Source organism: Zalophus californianus, chromosome 7 (genome assembly GCF_009762305.2).
Source record: "Zalophus californianus isolate mZalCal1 chromosome 7, mZalCal1.pri.v2, whole genome shotgun sequence".
Taxonomy (NCBI): domain Eukaryota; kingdom Metazoa; phylum Chordata; class Mammalia; order Carnivora; family Otariidae; genus Zalophus; species Zalophus californianus.
The window spans coordinates 11,449,001-11,457,989 of NC_045601.1; the positions used below are offsets into that span (position 1 = coordinate 11,449,001).

The window sequence follows — 8,989 nt, forward strand, 5'->3', positions numbered from 1 at the left end:
ATCTAAGAAATCTCCTCTGCAAGTCTTTAGAATTGATAGAGATTTTCTTATCAGGGAAGGATTAAGTGTGGGCCTGCCTAATGCCAAAGAATAAACAAAAGAGCCTGTCAGGGTCTCAGCCAGGCCTCATGTTCTATGATTTTGTGTATAATAAAGAACACATAAAATACACGTAAAATTGATTTTTATTTTACATTTTCCTTTGAGAAATAAAGAAAAATAGATAGTGATATTTTTGAAGTTTGAGTTTAATTTTCAGGCAGTTATGGAGCAACATGTTGCTATGTATGGGGTCAGATGGTAACATCACAGAGGGAGGCACTGGAGTGTGACGAAGTTGACTTTCATTATTTTCCCAAATTGCATTCTTGTTGCTTTTCCCTGAAACTTTAAAATAGGTTCATTTAGTTTAGTAAATGTCTTAGCTGGGATTTTAGGCCCTATTTGTATTTCAAGGGATTAAACCAAATCTACATGGCTTGCAACACCACAGGTCACTTCCAGCCTTTGCTCCTTCATGCCTGTTATGTTGATCATTCTTAATTGTTAACAATGTTCAGTTCAACAACACTCTTTATATTTTCTGCTGGTCTTTTCTTTCTCTTGCACATTCATGTGAATAGTGTATTCATTTGTAAATATGGTCCATAGAGAAAGCATCCCTTTCTATGCAAATTGGCAGCTCAGGGAAGAGTTGGGAGCTTACAATGTCATTGAAAGTCACACAAATCAATTGGCAAAAATTACTTTCTGTGATTATCTTGTTTTTGCAGTTACATTTTTAATTTTGACAGTTTAAGTGTGTTTAGGGTTCACGGTAGTGAAAGGCCAAGTGGAATGTGGGGCAGGTCACTGCCGAGCTCCCCATTGCTTGGCTAATGAGGTTTTCTCTGGACTTCTGGTGTCATTTAATCTCATTAAGATTGAGGAGAGATACTTTAGAACAAAACAAATGAACAAATATTTATTGGGGGCCTATGATGTGCAAGGGTTGTATTAGGTAGAGTAGAGCATAAAAATTAGGAGTGCTTGCTTTCAAGGGCCTTACTATCTAATTAAGAAGAAAATAAGTAGTAATAAAATAAAAATATAGACCACATAAGAAAAGGTGCCACAAAGCAGGGCATGATTGTCAATTGAATTATACAGGTGGAGATTATTTGATTTTGGAGAGAAAATTGTGTCAGGCTCCTTTCCTTCAGGTGATAAGCTATGAGTTGGTCTCAAAGGCCGTGGCTAAACAGCAAAGAAGCCCTCCAGCATGGCAAATAAATGTGTATAAAGGCTGAGTGGGCGAAAGCAAAAGGTATGTTTAGGAACCAAGAAATACATTTTGGTTGGAAAGGAGACTTGGAGCAGAAGAGTAGTGGGAAAAGCTTGGGGACCCATTCTCAGTTAATACAAAGTGTGTTCATTTTCTATTGCTTTGTAATAAATTTGAGAACTTTGAACAACACCCATTTATCATCTCATAGTTCTGCGGGTCCGTTACAACTGGGTTCTCTGCTTAGTATCTCACAGGACAAAAATCAGGGGGTCAACTGGGCTAAGCTGGAGGTTCTGGAACGAATGCTTCCATGCTCATTCAGATTGTTGGCAGAATTCGGGCTCCTGAGGTTGCAGGAATGAAATCCTTGTTTTCTTGCCAGCTACTGGACAGGCACACTCTCCGCTCCTATAGGACACACTCAGGTCTTTGCTCCAGGGTTTCTTCCATCTCAACAATAAAGAGCTTCCCCCATGTTCCCTCTCCTTTTAATCTCTCTTTCTTTTCTGTCACCAGGTGGAGAAAACAGTGTGTTTAAAGGTCTCATATGATTAGCTGAGGCTCTCCCACACAATCTCCCTTTTGATTAATTCAAGGTCAGCTGATTAGTAACCTTAATAACGTCTGCAAACTCTCTTTCTCCATGTAATGCAACATAATCATGGGTGTCACACAAGGGGATGAGAATCATGGGGGTCTGCCTACCACACCAAGCTGTAAAATGATGCTGCCATGTTCTTTTCTGTTGCCAAAGAGCACTGACCTCAGGGTGTGTGAGGGAGACGTGTCTAGTTTAAATTATGGCAGGAATGTGGTGGAATTTGGCACTTTTGTCAACTCTGTTTTATTTTCAATCAAATATCCTTTTCATGGAGGAAAAATGAACATGTAAGGAAAGTTCTTAGATAGTTTTCCATTCATCTTTCAAGGTTATAAGCATGTGAAAGGCTTCCAAAGCCCATAAAGACTTTGGCAGCATTACTGACTTGACCTAGATGGGAAGACAAACTTGAAAAGAGTAAGAAGAATTCCTCTGAGGGTGTGTATACTATGCATAAATCCTTTTTTTCTTTCCCTGGACTGAGTATTCTTATATTTGCTACATTTTAAAAGAGTCATGTCATTCGACAAAAAGTACAAAATCCTATTTGAAGGGGATAGGCAGTAGAGATGGTATCACAATGTAGTTTAGAAAAAATAACTCAAATGTTTATAAGTGAAATATACTGTAGTAATGGTATCTGCTTTTCCAGCATGGCTGCAACATGTTGATTCATTGAGGGAAGAAATGGTGTTTATTTATATTCTCTCTCACTGGGTCATTGCATCCACTCTGAAATTGAATAGTCGTGCGAGTGGGCAGCGGGAAAGGGGAAGGCAGCAGAACAAGGAAATAGTTTCCTATACAATATCCTTGGAATCAGTTGCTGATATGGTATGGCCAGTTGTGTGCAAGCAGGATAAATACTGCAGTCAACACATTCATAATGCTTTGGGCAGAGCTTTGGGATCTAGCTTTGGGCAGAACACTGTGTAAGGTGTTGCTGGGATTTTTCAAAATTGTTCAAGTCCTTTCAGACAATGAAAGGAACTCTTTCCTTTCACTGGGGTTGCTTAACTTCATTTAGGAAGAGTGTTAAGACCTTTCTCATAATCTGTGAATCCTAGCTAATGGATGAATGCAAATATTGTTATCATTTCCCATTGACAGAGGACTCCATTGTTACAATGGAGAGAAGTGTTAATCCTTTAGTAATTAATGCCTTATTGGGGTCTTCATAGGTCAAGGATGTAGTTGGATTTTGGTAAATTAACTTTGAAGTCCTTTCCTTAACTCTCATTTCTCTTTTTCTTTTTTAAAAAAATAACCATTGCATATAACTTCGTTCTTTTTCATTTACCAATGACACAAGACCTAGTTTATATGCTGAAATGAAACTAAACTGGACAAAAGGTGAATATGAAGGACACCTGGCTCTTTCTGTAATACTTCATAACAAATCATGTAGAAAAATCCAACACAGAGAAATTACTATGGTCATGTGGTAAAGATTAACTACTGGTATAATAATTTGCAATTATTATATTGGTCTCTCCAAGAGTGATGAGGAAGAATGTTTCTTCTAAATTCTGCCACTGACAACGTGCATCTTAAATCTAAATGGAAGCTGGAGCCTAATGTGTTGCATTAACTGACGAACTCATCGATTCATGAATATTTGTTTTGTTAAGGACTGTGTGACATAAAAGAAAAACATAAAATATATTTTTCTGTCTTGTTTGCAAAGTGCAGTTGGGAGATGTGAAAGCAGTGAAGAACCTGATGGTATGTTTCAGTCCCTGAGTGCTAAGTGTGGCTCAGAGATGAGAGACAGGTGTCTGGAAAGATGCCCAGGGTGAGATGAAGCAAGCTCATTGAGGAGTGGAATCTGGGTGGGTGGGGATGATATAGGGTGGGCTTAGGAGGCCAGGGAATGGCAAGAGTGAAGGCAGGGTCACAATAGCATAGTCATAATTAATGACCATATGTGTGTATTGTTGGCTTACAAAATAGTGATGAGCAACATGGGCTTTGCACATAGGTGGAGCTCTGTTTAAATCCACACCATCCTTATGAAAGGCCCTTGGGCACATTATTTAACCACCTTGGGCTTCAGTTTCCCCATCTGTAAAATGAGAATAAAAATAGTAATTATCTAGAGGTTGTGAGGAGGATTGAGTGAGAAAATATCTAGAAAGCACTTAGAATGGGTCTGGCATGTGGTAAATATTCAATATCATTTAGCTTATTATTATCATGATGATGATTTAAAAATAGTCATGGGAATGATCAACCAAGAGCTCCATTTAGCAAATGAATAGACTAGAAATATTCAACAACTATTGAATGTTTACTACATGCTAGACATTCTTTGGGAGTACCTGACATGTATTACCTTCTTTACCACTCATACTGATACTATGGTGTAGGTAGCATTATCCCCATTTTACATATGGGGCAAGGAGAGGTCTGGGAACTTGTGAAAAAAGTCAAACAGTTTATAATAGACAGGGCTGGGATTTCAACCCAGGCAGCCCAGTGCTGGAATCTGGCTTTTGGTCACTATTCTGTACCACCCAGGACTTTCACTCCATGATTGGGATCCTTTTTTTTTTTTTTTTTAATAATTGGGACTCTTAACCAGGATATTCTACTGCTTCTTGGGGAACAGGGGAGCAATCAATCATCAACCTGCTGCCTATGCTGGATGTAATGAGCATCCCCCAGATTGTGGGGCACCAACCTCAACCTCAACCCTTACTAAAAATGTCTATCCTTTATTAACTATACTAATGACTAGTAATGGATTCAAACATCATTAAGGATTAGGAACTTTGTTTCAGAATAAGAATTTACCTTAGGAGATACAGAATTTTCTTCAGTAAAATTTTTAAAGAATTTTAAGAAGGGGCAGTGAAGGAAATAGAGTAATATACACTAATTCTACAAGGCTCATGAATCTGTAGAAAGTCTGTTGTTTTATTGCTTGTGTTAGAAAAGCTTCAGCACACCCAATTAATGAACATATATGCCAAGCATTTACCATGTGCCAGCCACTGAGGAAGGCAAGGCAGTCTCTGATTCTCAAGGAGTGGCCGATCTAGTTGGAAGTACAGAATAGTAGAAGGGAGTTTGGCATCTGAGCTTATATAGACCCAGAACTGAAGCAGAGGTTCATGACTCAGGAGCTGTGTTCTCCAGGCTTTGATGTTTCTGAGTTTTGGTTTCTTTAGATGGAAGATGGGGATAATACCACCTACCTCCCAAGGCTGTTAGAAGTAAATACACTGAAGGAATATCAGCAAAGCATCTGGTACCATTCTTGGAATGTGGTGGTTCTTGTTAAACAATATCTATTATGATCATGATTACTACCATTTTGACATACATACATGCGTGCATAAGAAGAGCAACCAGCCAGGGGAGCCTGGGTGGCTCAGTTGGTTAAGCATCTGACTCTTCATTTCAGCTCAGGTCATGGTCGCAGGGTTGTGAGATGGAGCCCTGCATTGGGCTCCATGGTGATCCGAGGGGAGTCTGACAGAGATTCTCTCTCCCTCTCCCTCTGCCCCTCCCCTTGCTTGCACACTCTCTGTCTCTGTCTCGCTCTCAAATAAATAAATAAATCTTAAAAGAAAAAAAAAAAGGGAAGAGTAACCAGCCATGACAAGTACATCAAACTAGAGGTGCAAACAATAACTAGGCATTCAGGTCACAGGAGCAAGATCAATGGCACAGAGTGTTCAGAGGTGATTTTCTAAAAGAGGTGGAATTTGATGTTTTTCTGAATGGTTTCTAAAAACTCCTAATTTGTTAGGATTAAAAGGGTCCTGAGGTCAAATATGTTTAGGCATCACTAAAGAAGATTAAACAGGTTTCTTCACTGTGTGACTTCTCAGAGCCTTTTTATGACTATTACATAATAACTATCCAAATGAAAGATTCAATATGCAGTGTCCCAGGCTTATTTATCTTTTTGTTCTTTCATGGAGCCCCCATAGGCTGGGGTGGTGGAGCAAACTTGGGGAAATGTGAAGGGAGACCTCATTCCAGAAGGATGGATGGGCAGGTAGCAGACAGAGATGAGGCAAAAGGCATGGAGGGAGGAGAGAAGGGAGTGTGGTGAGCCACAGGAGACCAGGCTGAAGGGTAGACTGGGGACACACAAGGGAGAGAACTATTTTGTAGAAATGGGGAATAAGTGGAAAGTTTATTTTGTTTTTAGAAGTTTTGTTTTCTTAAGAAAGATGAATCAAACTGATGGTCCAGAATGGTCTGGATGGGTTAAACCGGCAGCAGGAAAGCCCATTAGGTTTTTGTGTTAACCCAAGCTTGAGATGACCAGGTTCTTCCCAACCTTGTCTTTCTATTATGATGTCTAAGCTGATGATTGTGTGATGGATTTGCTAGGGCTCCACCATTGCCAAGGGGCCGACTTTATCACAGGCACCCAGCATTTGTTCGAGGTCTCCAAGGTAACACCTTCATTAACTCATGGATGTGCCTTAGAAAATTTCCAATTCTCTAAGCCTGCCTTTGTTTCAAAATCATTAGGGGGAAAAAAGCATTTCAACATGCAGAGACATTCATGGTTAGGTACAGCTTCTTTCATGGCCAGCCAATCTAAAACTTGCAGAAAACACACCCCTTTATGGTGCATTTCACATTTGCAGGTCTGTCATTTGAAATGCCTCCCAGACTACATTGGCAATAGAGCAAGCTAAGCGCAGAAATGGGATGGCCTACCAGCCTTCGTGGCCCATTGAGTTACCAAAGAAACAAAATCCGAGTTTTTCTGTGTGAATGAGAATTTAAAAGATAACGAAAGAAAGTGCTGATAAATCACAATTTACAATTGCTGGAAATCCCAGCGAAGAAGGATTTAAGACTGTCTGGTGATCTCCGTGGAAAGAGCAATCATTGCTTTTGTCTAATTCTCTCCTTCTCCTCTTTCCCCTACCCCACACCCTTTCTTTCTGCTCCTCCCTGCTCCTCTCTCTCTCCATCCTTATCTTAATTGGGATTAGCAGGCCTGCACCTGGTGAGCAAGAGATGCTGGATGAGCTTCCTGTCCTCTTTACTTTACTCTCTTTGACCTTGACTTGGAAGATATCCTTCTACCACGCAGGAATTTTCAGCAATAGTTTTGCACTGTTTGATCACTTGGCCATTTGGTGTGTGAATTGCTTTTTTAAAAATATACAGAAAAATTTCTATTTCCTTGTGTAACAAGTGAGGGGTGAAATAAAGGAGTTCTTCATAGAGCTAGAGATTACAAACAGAACAATAACAAATTCTAACCACCTTACAGCCAACAGCTGCCCAATTAATGTCATGTGGGTTTACAGCAAAAGTGGTCAGTGACAACATAGCAGAAGGCAGTTCAGGTCACAAATTCAGAACAGGAAATATATTTTCATCTTGTTATTTATGACCCAGCCTTAAAGGAAAACAGATGGTACTACTTTCAGGACTGTTTTGCTCTTGTTTCAAATGGCTAATTCAAATCGAACACGGGATTCTATTCTTAGTCAAGGCAGCTGCTGCATTGTCTGAGCTGCGTTGTTTTTCCCAACAACATCCCTTCCCCTGAACAGAGCAGCCAGAGGAGACCACAGCTACGTCACCATCACGCAGCAGCCCTGAGAGAATTGCCTCGTACTGCGGGGGGACAGCACTTAAGGCAAACTGTGGCCCCCTTTTGAATGTAATCCACAACTTCCGCTCCCCACTCGCACATCTAATCCTGTCAAAAGCATGACTTTCTCTTTGAAAGCAGTCGTTCATTCCAATTTTAGAGCACGGTGACCTCTCAGGGACCCTTTTAGGATGGGGAAGATTGCAAAGATGGGAACAGAAGTCAGAGAGGGCTAAGAGGAAATGGAACGTGAGAGATGTTCCTACAAGACAAAGGAAAAGGCAGATACAGCTGAAGGACTTCTCCCTGGGTGGCCATATTGCCCTGCTGGTTGTCTTTAGCCAAAGGCGCTATTCAGGAGACTCACTGACAAGAAGCTGAAAAGTAAACATTTGGATGAACCATTCTCTTAAAAAAAAAATCAGTTTTTGAAAACAATCAAAATAACATATGTACATTATTTTAAAAATAAAATACTTCCATATCTCTGGGTTTTTTCCTCCACTCTCTGAGGGAGTTCCTAGGTTTAATCCTTCTACTAGACATCCCCTCTCTACCATCCTACACACCAGAAGCAATCACCTTTGATTCTTCTAATGTTAACTTCAGGTACTTACCTCCAAATTTCTGAGAAATATGCTTATATTGTTGATGCTTTAATTTTAGGCAATATGTATCAGTGTTTTCTAGTGGTATTTGAGGATTTAGCTTGCCTACAACCTACTCATTCTCCTAATTGAGTTATAGTACATTTTTGATTATCTGACAGTCTTTATATTATTATGAGTAAGTAAATATGTTTTGTTGCTAAAACACATAGCATAGTATTATTAGACTTCCTTTCTTGTACAACTTTTTGTTTTTCCTGGAGTTAATTATTGTGCAATTTTAAAATTTACTTACTTTTTTTTATTGTTTTTAAACTTTTTTTTCCTCTTTTGGATAAAAAAACTTGTCAAATGAATGACCATAATTTTTTTCAATTAATCAAACACATTCAATAATCTACTAATGTTCCTCCCCCTTCATACCCCTTCTCTCCTGGAAACCTCCCTTCTCCTTCATTCTTCTTGCTCTGATCTATTTGTTGGTTAGGTTCTTTGAAAAAGGCTTAATCTAGGACTTTCTGTTAACATTTTCTTTCTGTTGGCTCCTTTTCCCAAGATTCCATGTCCTATGAAAGCATACTAAACACAGATGCATGGGAAGTAAAATTTTTGATTCCTTGCATTTCCAGAATTATTGTTATTTTACCCTCACATTATACTAAGTAGTTTGACATGGCAGAGACGATGAGAAATCAAGACTAGTGAAGCTGAACACATACCAATAGAAACTCTTCAAAATAAAACATAGACCTAAACGTAAAACTTAAAATTATAAAACTTTTATATGAAAACATAAGAGGATTTTAGAGTTAGTAAAAAAATTCTTAAATATATCACAGGGAGCATGATCCTTTAAAAATCTAAATTTTACAAATATAAAAAACTTTGACTCTTTCATAAGAGTGTGAAAAGACAAAAAGTAAATACTTGCAAAA

The 8,989-nt window shown here is 39.0% G+C and overlaps 1 long non-coding RNA gene across 1 annotated transcript; it reads right to left on the reverse strand.

Moving 5' to 3' along the window:
- Positions 1-299: 299 nt before the first annotated feature.
- Positions 300-5,121, reverse strand: LOC113926454. The gene is made up of 3 exons (XR_003521314.1): positions 5,069-5,121; positions 3,815-3,933; positions 300-387 (listed from the first exon to the last, which is right to left on the reverse strand). It is a non-coding gene; the product is annotated as an uncharacterized LOC113926454 (long non-coding RNA).
- Between the last annotated feature and the right edge of the window lie 3,868 nt (positions 5,122-8,989).